This window comes from Natator depressus, chromosome 28 (genome assembly GCF_965152275.1).
Source record: "Natator depressus isolate rNatDep1 chromosome 28, rNatDep2.hap1, whole genome shotgun sequence".
Classification (NCBI taxonomy): Eukaryota; Metazoa; Chordata; order Testudines; family Cheloniidae; genus Natator; species Natator depressus.
The window spans coordinates 6,366,569-6,380,074 of record NC_134261.1 but is presented as its reverse complement, the minus strand read 5'-3'; the positions used below and the strand labels follow the sequence as shown (position 1 = coordinate 6,380,074).

Here is a 13,506-nt window from a genome sequence, read left to right as displayed (position 1 = left end):
CCAGGGTGGCAGGGGTGCGCACCAGGGCCAGGGTAGGCTCCCTGCCGGCCCTGGCCCCGGCCGCAGCCTGCTGCTGCTCCGGGAAGCAGCCGGCACCACACCCTGTGGCCCCTGGAGTAGGGGGGGCAGAGGGCACCGTCCCCCGCAGATCCCATTGGCCGCGGTTTCCTGTTCCTGGCCAATGGGAGCTTCGGGGGAGGTACCCACAGGCAAGAGCAGCATGCAGAGCCCTCGCCCAGGGCTGCAGGGACTTGGTGCCAGTCGCTTCCCGGAGCGGCAGGGCCTACAGCGCCATAGGGCTGGCAATCCCACAGGCCGGATCCAAAGCCCTGAGGGGCCGGATCTGGCCCACGGGCCATAGTTTGCCCACCCCTGCTGTAAAATCTGTACCACAGATGCTTCTGTTCTTTGTTTCCTATCTTTTGTTTTGTTTCAGCGGTGGTGATTTCTGTGTGGGTTTGGCTGGTAACTGACCTGCTATATAAATTGTTGCTTCCTTTTCTTGATTGAGAAAGGTGTTCCTGATCCAACGGGACAAGTTTTGGTTTGAATGTTCTTTTATAATAACAGAATTTTCTCTTTCAAACAGGCCATTATCCCCCAGGGATTTTGCTTCAGAGAGTGATGGTAATTCTTGCCCACTGAGATCTCTCCACAGCACCTCGGGCTCTGGATACCACCCAGTTGATTGACAAACCACCTGGATCCCTCCATCCTGGTAACTCTCCACAGAGATAAGAGGATTGGAGCCCAAACCCAGAAGAAAATTACATCAATGTGTGTTAATTCCATGACTTAGCCGTGAATTCCCAAAACTCACGTACACAGAAAAACAAGTAAACGAATATTTAAAATAATTTCACTGAGTCAGTGAGACATATTGCCCTCTCAGCCCAAGAGCAATGGAATGTTGAACACATTGGGAAATCTGGCCACTTCATTTAAATATCGAAATGGGCTACGATTTTTTTCAAAAATCCATTTTTAGTGCCTTGGATAGACATTTTGTTGGCTTGCTTTTGAAATTAATAAATCTAACTTGCTCCATGGTTACAGGGTCAAAGCAGCAGGGGACAAATGCTCAACCTTACCTCCTAGTGGTAAATACAAAACTTCTATCCCCCACCCCCATTATTTGGCCTCCGCCAATCACAGAGCTGCAGGTGATTTTGACTGTACCCCTAAATAACAACCAGCAGTGACCACATCAGAAGGCCATATAAACCTAGCAGTCCCACCTTAGCCACAGGTCCTCAAGATGCCTGCAGAGAAATTGGAAGGCCATGAGCTTGTCTACACTTGAAAGGTTACAACAGCACAGTACCTATATGGAGGACTTCTCCTGGCATCAGAGGTAATACACCTCCCCAAGAGGCAGTAGCTAGGTGCACAGAAGATTTCTTCTGTTGACCCAGTGCTGTCTGCATGGAGACTTAGGCTATGTCCACACCTGCAAAGTTTTTTCACTGACAGTTTTGTCAGTGATGGAAAAGCTCTGAAATAAAAACACTGGTTTGTGTTCACATGGTTTCCCACAGGCAGCCGAGCGCGTTTACATAGGCAGCGATTGCATCACCATGAAAGGAGTGCACTGCGGTAGCTATCCCGCTATCCACTGCTCCAGGACGCAAAGCACCTCGTTATTGTGGCAGGAATGGATGTGTGTGTGTGACAGCCACCGGAAGCAACCAGTCCTGAGGCAGGGGGACAGGGAGACCCCGACCTCAGCCCCCGCCTCCTTCCCTGACTCTGCACAGCACTTTCTGTCTGCCTGCCTCTGTTCGCATTGTGGGAGGCAGCAGGAGCATTCCACAACAATAATTTGTTTTATGTCCTGGAGCAGGGACAGCACCGGCTGTCAGAACAGAGTTACAGGAGAGGGGTGCGTACCTACAGGCTGAGTTGCAAAGAGCAGCCACTCCCGCTCTGCATTGTGAGACAGTTCCTAATTGTCTAGTGTAAATCAGACCCATATTTGTCTAGAAGTCCTTTCCCTCCTAACTAAGGGCCCCTTTTGGAGTCAATCAAGAACTTCTTTTGGGCAAGGAAATCTCTTGACCATTCTGCAAATGTCTTTAACGAAATGTTGGAAAAGTTTTCAACATATTTTCCAAAGTATATGTCTGTGGTCGTGTGGTGAAATCTAGACACCCTGTGTTACTCTGCAATAATTCACAAGTTCTTAGTCACAATTGTTGCACTAGGAAAGAATAAAACCTGCAGCCCATGCTAAGATAATACAGGCATGAGCTGCTGACCTGCTACCTTCAGTTCCAACAAAGCTTCTTCATAAAAAAGACCATCTTGAACAAAACAGTTGTATTGTCCTTCATCAGAGCTTCTGATATTAAGAATCTGCAAGGAAACATTCCCCCGCAGAATGCCATCTTTCAAAATCTCCGTCCTTCCATGATATTCTGCCATCTGCTGCCCATACAGACCCTTGCCCTCATGATAGCGGTGAACAACTGAAGAGAACTCAGATCGGAAGCATCTCACCTCCATGTTCTCAGCACTAATCCTGGGGGACAGGTAACAGGGTAACACAATGGCCTTAACCACAGTGGCAGACAAGCTTTGGTAAAGGTGTCACTGGCAACTCCACTTATATTCATTTTAATATTCCATAGAGACATTTCAGTGCCCTATGAATGGGCGGAATGATCTGAGTACACAGACTGTAAACCTGAGCTCTGTGATCTGTTCTGGCTTTCAGTGTATTTCTGTCGTGATTCTCAGTGCTGGTTTTAATGCAAGAATGATGATAAGGGTGAAATCCTGACTCCACTGAAGTCAATAGCGAAACTCCCAAGATTTCACTCTAGTGTTTTGAGACCCAGCTACTTTGGAGATCAGCTCTCTCCTCATATGACACAATTTTCTCTGAGATCAGCTGAAGTTCCTAAGCTAACCGTTTTTCTCCTCTGCCCCCCTCGTCCTGTTTTTAGTGGGACTGGGTCGCTGCCAGGATACTTTCAGTAAAGGGTCTTGACTTGTTCTCACTGAGCCCAAATCTCTTCAGCTTCAGGCCAGGCCTCCTGGGTGTTTGACAAAGGGTTAGGTCACAGAGGATGTAAGCATGTAACGTAGGGTGCTCAGATACTGTGGTGATGAGAGCCGTGTAAGTACCGAGAGAGATAGAGATACTGAGTTGCATTACGTGCAAGTGAGTAGAGAATTACTCCTCCTGAAGGGCTGGGGAGGAAGTGGAGACTTATTCTTGACCAGTATTGATTGAATCTGGAATTTGTAGTTTTTGTTCAGTTTTGTATAAAGGAATAGAATAGGCATGGCTACTAAATCACTGCGATGAAACAAATCCTATAAGCAGCAGTAGGAGCAACGGGATTCCGACCTGATTCCAGCTTGTGAATGTGACAAGTAACGAAGAAAATGATCAAACCGGGCAGAGAAGAGCTGCCTATGGAACTAGGAGAGAATGAGAGAAGCGAGCTGTAGCCCACGAAAGCTTATTCTCAAATAAACTGGTTCGTCTCTAAGGTGCCACAAGTCCTCCTGTTCTTTTTGCGGATACAGACTAACACGGGTGTTACTCTGAAAATTCATCTTCCCTGTAACTTGATCTAGACACCAGGACAGGGAAGAAAAAAAACATTTTACAGTTAAAACCGATTTGTTAAACAAAGTAACTAATATCCATAGTTAGTGAATCGAATTGATTGTTTCTGGTGACCCTGTTCTTCAAGATTTTAGAGCTGGTGTAGATCATCCTCTCACACCTTATTTTTATTGATAGGTTGGAAGAGGAAAACAAGCTTTCCTGCTTTTTCAACTCCCAACGGGTTTCTCACCTTTGAATGAGCTAGTCCTTGAACAGAGCTAGTTGGGTTCACAGAAATGAAGAAAATGTTTTCTCTGCACCTGCAAAGAAGAGGCTATTACTGTCCAAAGCTGTTTGAGCCCTTCAACAAATTCCAGTTCCCGGAGCTTAGCCAGTGACCGCCACCAGTTTATCCATCTGACTTTCTTTGAAACTTCTGCAGCAAACATGTGCTCCTTGAATATTATTTTTATATATAAATACAAATGATATTGTTAGGCAAGAGTTAAAAACTCAGTTAGCGGCTACGGCAGAAACCCACGTAACCAACAAGCAGGCCTACCAGAGGCCCAAGGACAATGGCAGCTGTAAACACTTGATAACTTAAATGGTCAGATGTCCACCCAGTAACTCAGCCTCTCAGTGAGAAAGAACAGTACAAACCCTCCACAGCTCTCCAGATACCTGTGAACACTCACCCCCACCCCCACCCCCCACCCCTACCCGTGCCCCTTCACCCTAAGGGTAGTCATAGGTAATTGAATCATAGAATCATAGAATCATAGAATATCAAGGTTGGAAGGGACCTCAGGAGGTCATCTAGTCCAACCCCCTGCTCAAAGCAGGACCAATCCCCAACTAAATCATCCCAGCCAGGGCTTTGTCAAGCCTGACCTTAAAAACCTCTAGGGAAGGAGATTCCACCACCTCCCTAGGCAACGCATTCCAGTGTTTCACCACCCTCCTCGTGAAAAAGTTTTTCCTAATATCCAACCTAAACCTCCCCCACTGCAACTTGAGACCATTACTCCTTGTCCTGTCCTCTTCTACCACTGAGAACAGTCTAGAACCATCCTCTCTGGAACCACCTCTCAGGTAGTTGAAAGCAGCTATCAAATCCCCCCTCATTCTTCTCTTCCGCAGACTAAACAATCCCAGTTCCCTCAGCCTCTCCTCATAAGTCATGTGTTCCAGACCCCTAATCATTTTTGTTGCCCTTCACTGGACTCTCTCCAATTTATCCACATCCTTCTTGTCGTGTGGAGCCCAAAACTGGACACAGTACTCCAGATGAGGCCTCACCAATGCCGAATAGAGGGGGACGATCACGTCCCTCGATCTGTTCGCTATGCCCCTACTTATACAATTATTGTAATCAGAATGGTTTCTATGCGTATGTTCTGTTCCTGTCATTATCATGTTTCAGAGGAGCAGCCGTGTTAGTCTGTATCCGTAAAAAGAACAGGAGGACTTGTGGCACCTTAGAGACTAACCAATTTATTTGAGCATAAGCATTCGTGGGCTACAGCACTGAATGCATCCGATGCAGTGAGCTGTAGCTCACGAAAGCTTTTGCTCAAATAAATTGGTTAGTCTCTAAGGTGCCACAAGTCCTCCTGTTCTTTATACAGAAAGCAGTTTCACACACCTAATAGTGTAAGAAACTGCTATCTGTAGGAATTAGCTACGTCAGATTAAAAAAAAACCAAGGCGTCCTTGTGGCACCTTAGAGACTAACCAATTTATTTGAGCATGAGCTTTCGTGAGCTACAGCTCACTTCATCATGTTAAGTGTTCTCTCTCTCTCTCTCTCGCTCTGAACCAATGTTTGTCTCTGTAAGCACAAGATAAATGCAAATGAATTGATAAGAAAATGTATATAACTGGTCACTGTTAACACCATACTTTTAAAGCTGTCTATCAGTCTTCCCAGTGCCGTGAATAAACCTCTTCAGTATTGTCTCTGCTGCCTGATTCTTGCGGAAAAGAATCTCCTTGCTTCACAATATTAACAGATTATACTGAATTTAGGCCTTAACATCAGTTGTCATCATTTTAAATTAGAAAACGAAACCAGTATTTAACTAAAATTTAAAAATCCAAGGTAAAGAAAAACCTCTGGTCTAAATTAAAAACATCATCTTTTAAAAATCAATTTTCATCCACTCTGAGCGTCTGATCTTTTCTTCGGACCCCTTTTGCCAAAGAACTACAGCACTTTGAGCAGTTAAATTAATAGGTGTGATTCCTTGGTTTGCGTAGATTGCATGAATTATTGTAGAAAGCTGAAATTTGTTTGTTTGTCGCTTTCAAAAACTGAGCAGCAGCGCTGCCAACCCCAATATTCAAAAATCAAAAGTCAGTGTAACTCCCACCCTAATGTATTATGTCTGTGTGGTATAGTCTGGTTTTGTATGGTCTCGTCTTGTAGCCTTCATTAGCCGTAAAACTGCAGAATGCTATTCGAGTATCCACAAAGAATGTGGTATGTGGCAAGATATGTATGCTGTAATTAATTTTAAAATGTACGTTTGTTTCTTTATGAAAATCAATACCAAAAAAAAATCCCCCCCCCATACACACACACTAATTTGTAAAAAAAAATTACAAAGTGGGTCAAAAAAGATACGTGATTGACTTAAAAATCAATATAAAAAATAACCATTTTAGTTCCTATTTCTTGCTTTTGGTTTCTGAGCCCTGAGGGTGCACTCATGTCATAGTCTTAAACTTTCCTCTGCAACCAGAGGGGCTAGAAATTTACTTTTACTTTAAATGATATCTGAGATTCAATAAGGAGAAATGCAAAGTACTCCACTTGGGAAGGAACAATCCGTTGCACACGCACACAATGGGAAATGACGGCCTAGGAAGGAGCCCTGCGGAAAGGGATCTGGGGGTCATAGTGGATCACTAGCTAAATATGAGTCAACAGTGTAAAGCTATTGCAAAAAAAGCAAACATCATTCTGGGCCGTATTAGCAGGAGTGTTGTAAGCGAGACACGAGAAGTAATTCTTCCGCTCGACTCCGCGCGGATCAGGCCTCAACTGGAGGATTGTGTCCAGTTCTGGGCGCCACATTTCAGGAGAGATGCGGAGAAATTGGAGAAAGTCCAGAGAAGAGCAACAAAACTGATGAAAGGTCTAGAACAGGGGTCGGCAACCTATGGTACGCATGCCAAAGATGGCACGGGAGCCGATTTTTAATGGCACGCAGCTGCCTGCCGGGTCCCAGCCGCCGGCCCCGCTCAGCCCGCTGCCGAACCCAGGCCAGCCACGGGCTGAGCGGGGCCGGCGGCCGGGACCCCGGCAGGCAGCAGCGAGCCATTAAAAATCCTGCCCCCTCCCGCGCAGGGGCAGGGTGAAGAAGCTTGGTCCTGCTGGCTGCCCCCTCCCCAGCCTCTTCCCACAGCGTGCTGGGGTCCTGCCCCTCCTCTGCTACCTCCCTGATGCCAATCAGCTGATGGCCCTTGTGAGGGAGGGGGAGAAGCGTGCTCCCTGCTCCGGGGAGGGGGCAGAGACGAGGTGGGGACAGGGCCGTGGGGAAGGGGGTTGGAATCAGGGCATATCCCCTCCAGCCCCCTGCCATGAGCCGCTCTGGGCAGGGGCCTGGGAGCACCCCCACGACCCTAGCCTACACCCACACCCCCAGCCCTCTGCCCTGACCCCTGCACCCCTTCACACACACCCAGCCCTCTGCCCTGACCCCTGCATCTCCCACACACCCCAGCCCTGACTCCAGCACCCCCCTCACATGCCCCCAGTCCTCTGCCCTGACTCCTGCACCCTCCTCACACACCCCCAGCCCCCTTGCCCTGACTCTTGCACCCCCCCACATTCCCACCCCCACCCTGAACACCAAACGGGAGCTCCTGCACCCCCCCCCCCCCCGCATTCCCACCTGCACCCGTCGCACCAAATGGGAGCTGCCCAGGTAAGCACTCCACCCCCAAACCTCCTGCCCCAACCCTGAGCCCCCTCCCTCATTCTAGCGCCTGGCCAAACCCTGCACCCCAACCCCCAGCCTGCTCCTTCACCCCCAGCCCTGTGCTCAGTGCACTCCCACCCTCAGCTCAGTGCAGAGAGAGGGGAAGAGAAGGGGGTAGAAAAAGGGAGAAGGTAGGTAGAAAAAGGGACGCCAGACCGGCTGCGGGCTGAGCGGGGCCGGCAGCCGGGACCCTGGCTGGCAGGAGCCGGCGGATGGACCCCAGACCAGCAGCGGGCTGAGTGGCAGCAGGCTGAGAGGGGATAGCCTCAATCCATTTAGTAAAAGGATCAACAATCACCAGACAATACTGATTTCCCCTTGTTGTCCTGTTGCCCAATAAAAATCAATTTGCAGTCTGGCCCATGGTCCCTCTAATTCTTTCCTGGGTATCTGGCTGGTGAATCTTGCCCACATGCTCAGGGTTCAGCTGATCGCCATATATGGGGTCGGGAAGGAATTTTCCTCCAGGGCAGATTGGAAGAGGCCCTGGAGGTTTTTCGCCTTCCTCTGTACAATGGGGCACGGGTCACTTGCTGGAGGATTCTCTGCTCCAGGAAGTCTTTAAACCACCATAATTTTTACTAGTTTTACTCCCCTCCAATGGCTTTTCACACACGAGGAGATGCTCTGTCACACAGTGTATAAATTTGACTTTTTTTAGTTATGTCCTGATGTTATACCAATAAAATAAAAACCAGCAGGATCTTATTAAAGGGGAAAAGGCAAAATACCACATTTATTGTGAAGACAGACAGAATCCTAGTAAGCAGTTAGTTATAGCTATAACACTCCATTCAATCTCATATTTATTCACACATTCATTCATACACACACACAGACACACACAGGTTCTGCAAAGTTGTTATCATGTTACCAGCCTTAGAGTTGTTCATGCCAAGCCACTGGCCAGGTGGCCTGGACATGAGGAGGGAGCAGGGCCTCGTCAGATGCTCATCTGATGCTCCTGGAAGTTGGTTTGCAGAATCAGGCCCCAAAGTTCTCACTTTCTAGAGGCCATTTTTATAGGAATTTCTTCCTGTGCCAGTCTATGGGAATTGTTTCATCATGCTGTTGCTGAATCAATCAGCAGATGTCACATTCCTGACGGCTCCGTGCTGCCAGATGTTATCTTGTTCTTTGGTTCTCCCATTCTTGAGGCTGTTGGGTGGATTCCAGTCTGCCCTCCGGGGGTCCTCGGGTTATTTCCACTTGACGCCTTCTTCAGCCGATGGACCCGGGATTCTTAGGCTGGCACCTCCCTGATCATTCAGTTATCAGCCACACCAAGCATCCATCCACATACATCCTCTATCTCTATTTTAATCCCAATTGTTAACAAAGCGAGATGAATACAACAAAAGGGCGGGGAGGCTCTGGGTGCTGTTTCTGTTGTTACAGAGTATTGCTTTGAGTCTCTCTCTGTGCGAGTGGTTGTTATTACAAAGAATTGCGTTGAGAACAGACTCTGTCTTAGAATGTACTAACCCAATTAGCAGCTTGCAAGTTTCACACACAGAGGGAGAGAAACAGGACCAAAAACCAAGAGACCTCTTCATTAGTAATACCCTGGAATTTAAACTATGGGGAATCAAACTCATTTGTGATTTTAATACAGAACTTCTTTAATATGATCCAACATTGAAGTCCCTACTCAGCAACACTCTTAAACACGTGACCAGCTTTAGGCACATGCTTAATTCCCACTGATTTCAAAGGAGAAAAGGATGCAGTTTTCTGTTTTGATTGATTCTGGACATAATTTTATTTTATATGGAAGCAAAAGGATTCAGCCCCACCGTCAAGAGACAGAAAACTGCAATGACAACAGGCAGAAAACTGGACTGATGACAGCTAGGTTTGGTGCAGTAAAGTTCTTCCCTTACTCAAAATATAGGAAGTTGTTTGTTACAAATCTTCCCCTGAAAACAGTATGGGGCCCAGTAATCTTGAATAAAGCACAGTAGCAAAAGAAATAGATTATTAATTCAACAAGATGTAAAAATCTCACATTACATTGCTGGGAAAATAATCTGCAGTGTATTTGACAGTGAATCATTTTTAAGGTACATGTCATGTAAATCTTGGATGAAGGATTACAAATTATCACAGGATTATTTAATCATTTTTAACAATCTGTCCAAGCAATAAGAAGCATGTATGAGCGGTTATAAGCAGTTATTCTGAAGCAAAGTTAACCCACCTGGTTGGTTCTTCCAACAAATTTTAAGTCTTCAGGGTGTGGTCAGACCTTATTCCTTTTGTTGAGATAGTTACATGTTAATTGACTACTCCAGTTTATTAAGATGCTCAGCTAATTCTGGCTATAAAATAGCTGCAGAGTTTTCTCATCGCTTCTCCCTACTTTTTAAGAAACAGGTTTTTGTTCCAAACTGATAAAATGTGCTTTACCCTTGCAGCGTTTGCCGAGTTGGAAAGTGAAAGTAACACCGTAACCTGAAAGTTGCATAGTTTCAGACCCTGTCATGGGAGGAGATTAGAGTCTTCTCTTAAAGAAACAAGAAACTGCCACAGTCCTGCTGAGCTGGAATTGCCTGCAGACTCAAATATTCAGGCATCCGAAGTTACCTGACGCCAGTAATGATTTCAAAGAGAATCTTCTGTCTGCTTTTTTGTGGATTGCAAAAATACCGTTGTTAATATAGAGTTAAGGTTTCCCGATGAAGCTCACATGCCCTTCCAGAAGGTCAAGTGCATCAATAGTTATTTCCTGGGTTGCTGTAGCTGTGTGGGTCCCAGGAGATAGAGAGTCAAGGTGGGGGAGTGGGACACTCTGTGCCTCTGGGGAACATCCTGCGCCCCCTTGTTCATCCTTATAATAAGATTGTGTGGCATCCAATGCAAAGTTGGTCATGTCGGGTGTCTTTGGAAGGCTCATGATGCACTGAGCATCGTTGTTATAGTGATGTTATAGGTTGTAATTTCATGTATGTATATGAGGCTGAAAATGTGTCCTCATGGCTTAAGCAAGCCCAGGCAAAACTCTCCAGGAACAGAGGGGCAGTTCACACCTCATCAGGGCAGGGATGGGACAAACCCAGCCCAGCCTCACAGAAACAAAGGACACTGGCTTAGGCAGCAACAAAGGATCTGTTGGACTCTCAAGTGAATCACCCCCCTTCCCTTGGTCAGTCAGGGACTATGATGAGGTAATGCTCACCTGACCCTGAAAGGGCGGGGCAAAGCCAAGAGGGAAGAAAGAACATGATAAAAGGGAGAGACGTTTGCCATGCTCTTCCTCCTCTATCTACAGTCATCACCACCAAGCGACTCAAGCACGGATCAAAGGGGAGGGCCTGGCTGAAGGGCAACCAGCCAGCCTGTGGTGAGAAGCATCTAAGTTTGTAAGGACGCTGAAAGCGTTAAGATCAGCTTAGAATGTGTTTTGCTTTTATTTCATTTGACCAAATCTGACTTGTTATGTTTTGACTTATAATCACGTAAAATCTATCTTTTATAGTTAATAACTCTGTTTATTCTACCTGAAGCAGTGCCTTGGTTTGAAGTGTGTCAGAGATTCCCCGTGGGAGAACAAGCCTGGTACATATCAATTTCTTTGTTAAATTGACAAATTCATATAAGCTGGCACCGTCCAGCGGGCATAACTGGACACTGCAAGACGGAGGGTCCTAGGGTTGTGTCTGGGACTGGAGATATTGGCTAGTGTCATTCGGTTGCACAATCCAAGCAACTTACATGCCAGAGGCGTGTGTGAAGATCCTGGGAGTGGGGGTTCTCACAGCAGAGCAGGGCCAGGCTGGCTCCCAGAGTCGAGGATCAGAGTGACCTAGCAGATCACAGGTCCAGATAACACCAGGGGAACGTCACAGTGAGGTAATGTCTTTTATTGGACCAACTTCTGTTGGTGAAACCAAATGCAGATGGAGTGTCTATTCCACAGAAACAAGCCCACACATGTCAAATGTTATAACCCCCACCCCTTCACAACCCTTTCATCCTTACTCACAAGAGTGCATTCAACACTGTACTTTCACTTACTTATAATTAAACACACAGCCAGCTCTCATATCCCACCACCCTGCTGCCAATCTGCATGGCAAGAAGACCCCTGTCCCCTGCTGCTATCTCAGCCTCAAGTCAGCTTTCAAGCTACACCCAGCAGAGTGGCGCAGCGGAAGCGTGCTGGGCCCATAACCCAGAGGTCGATGGATCGAAACCATCCTCTGCTACTTGGTTTTTGGGGGAGGGATAGCTCAGTGGTTTGAGCATTGGCCTGCTAAACCCAGGGTGGTGAGTTCAATCCTTGAGGGGGCCATTCAGGGATCTGGGCCAAAAATTGGGGATTGGTCCTGCTTTGAGCAGGGGGTTGGACTAGATGACCTCCTGAGGTCCCTTCCAACCTGATATTCTATGTTACACAGTCCTGAAGAATAGCTCAGAAGCTTGTATTTTTCACCAACAGAAGTTGGTCCAATAAAAAATATTACCTTCCCCACCTTGAGTCTCTAAGTTCATCAAAACTCAAACGTCTGAAAACTAGGAAATGCAGAGTTAAGGTACACACCATCACCACCTTAACCCTGCCCCTCTGTTGCTGGGAATAGTCACTGGGAATTATCTGCATGCCCTCCAGCTGCATTCACTGTGTTAGGTGTAGCTGTATCGAATGGTGGAGGAATTAGTTGGAGCATCTTGGGCAAGGTGTAATTGGGATATGAGGAGATTGGGGGATTAGTCTGAGGACTGTCTCAGAGCTGTGACAGTGATATGAGATCGGAGTTTGAGGCCCCCATGTCTGTTATCAAAGGGCAGAGGTGCAGGTGTACCTTGAGGGATCCAGTTACCCAGTATGCATCATTTCACCACTGAGTTGGGTAGGTGGAATCAGCAGTGGGGCACAGGTAGGGCTCTACCAAATTCGTGGTCCATTTTGGTCAATTTCATGGTTATTGGATTTCAAAAATTGTAAATTTCATGATTTCAGCTCTTTAAATCTGAAATTTCATGGTGTTGTAATTATAGGGGTCCTGACTCAAAAAGGACTTGCATGGGGGTCGTTAGGTTATTGGGGGGGGGGGGTTTGCAGTACTGCTATCCCTTACTTCTGTGCGGCTGCTGGGCGGTAGCCCTGCCTTCAGAGCTGAATGCCTGGCCAACAGCTGCCACTCTCCAGCCACCCAGCCCTCAAGGCAGTGCAGAAGTAAGGGTGTCGATACCGTGACCCCCCTATAATAACCTTGCAACCTCCCTGGAACACTCTTTCAGGTCAGGACCCCCCAAGCTGAGAAGCACTGATTTCCCAACGAAATCTGTACAGTATAGGATAAAAGCATGCAAAAGACCAGACTTCACAGGGAGAGACCAGATTTCACAGTCTGTGATGTGTTTTTCATGGCCGTGAATTTGGTAGGGCCCTAGACATAAGAGGCCTTCTTGCCATGGGGATTGGCAGCAGGGTGGTGGGGTACGAGAGCCGCCTGTGTGTTTAATGATAAGTCAGTGAAAGTTCAGTTTTGAATGCACTCTTGTGAGTAAGGGTGAAAGCGTTTTAAAAGGAAGAGGGAGGGGAAGGATTTCACAAGTGCGGGCTTGTTTCTGGGGAGTAGACTCAGTGTTTGAGTGCAGAGAAGGTGCAGGGAGCTCCTGGCCAGGACAGCTCATCTCAAACCATTTCTTCGCAGAAAGAAAGTGTTTTGTTCTGTGCTACAGTTATGTGCCCTATGCCCTGAATGCTATGCACAGTCTGCAAAGGCAGAGTGAACGGGTGTGTGCGATGGGTGTATTAGATCACCGCTCAAAGAGGTCAGAGTTAACGCTGTGTTGCCAGGTACATTAACTCTGTATTTCCTGGGTTTCAGAAAGTTTATTTCTGATGAACTTGACGTTCGGGAAGGGTAGGAGAAGTCACTGGGGAACTTTAACTCCATGTTAACAACATTGTAGAGTTCTTTAGTTGGTTGGTTGGTTTTGTTTGTT

At 46.9% G+C, this 13,506-nt stretch overlaps 1 non-coding gene and 1 pseudogene across 1 annotated transcript; one reads left to right on the top strand and one right to left on the bottom strand.

Annotated features, from left to right (window-relative positions):
* LOC141978793 (butyrophilin subfamily 1 member A1-like) overlaps positions 1-13,506 on the bottom strand; it is a 31,122-nt pseudogene that overhangs the window by 1,598 nt on the left and 16,018 nt on the right.
* Positions 11,688-11,759, top strand: TRNAM-CAU (transfer RNA methionine (anticodon CAU)). Its single transcript has one exon. It is a non-coding gene; the product is annotated as a tRNA-Met (tRNA).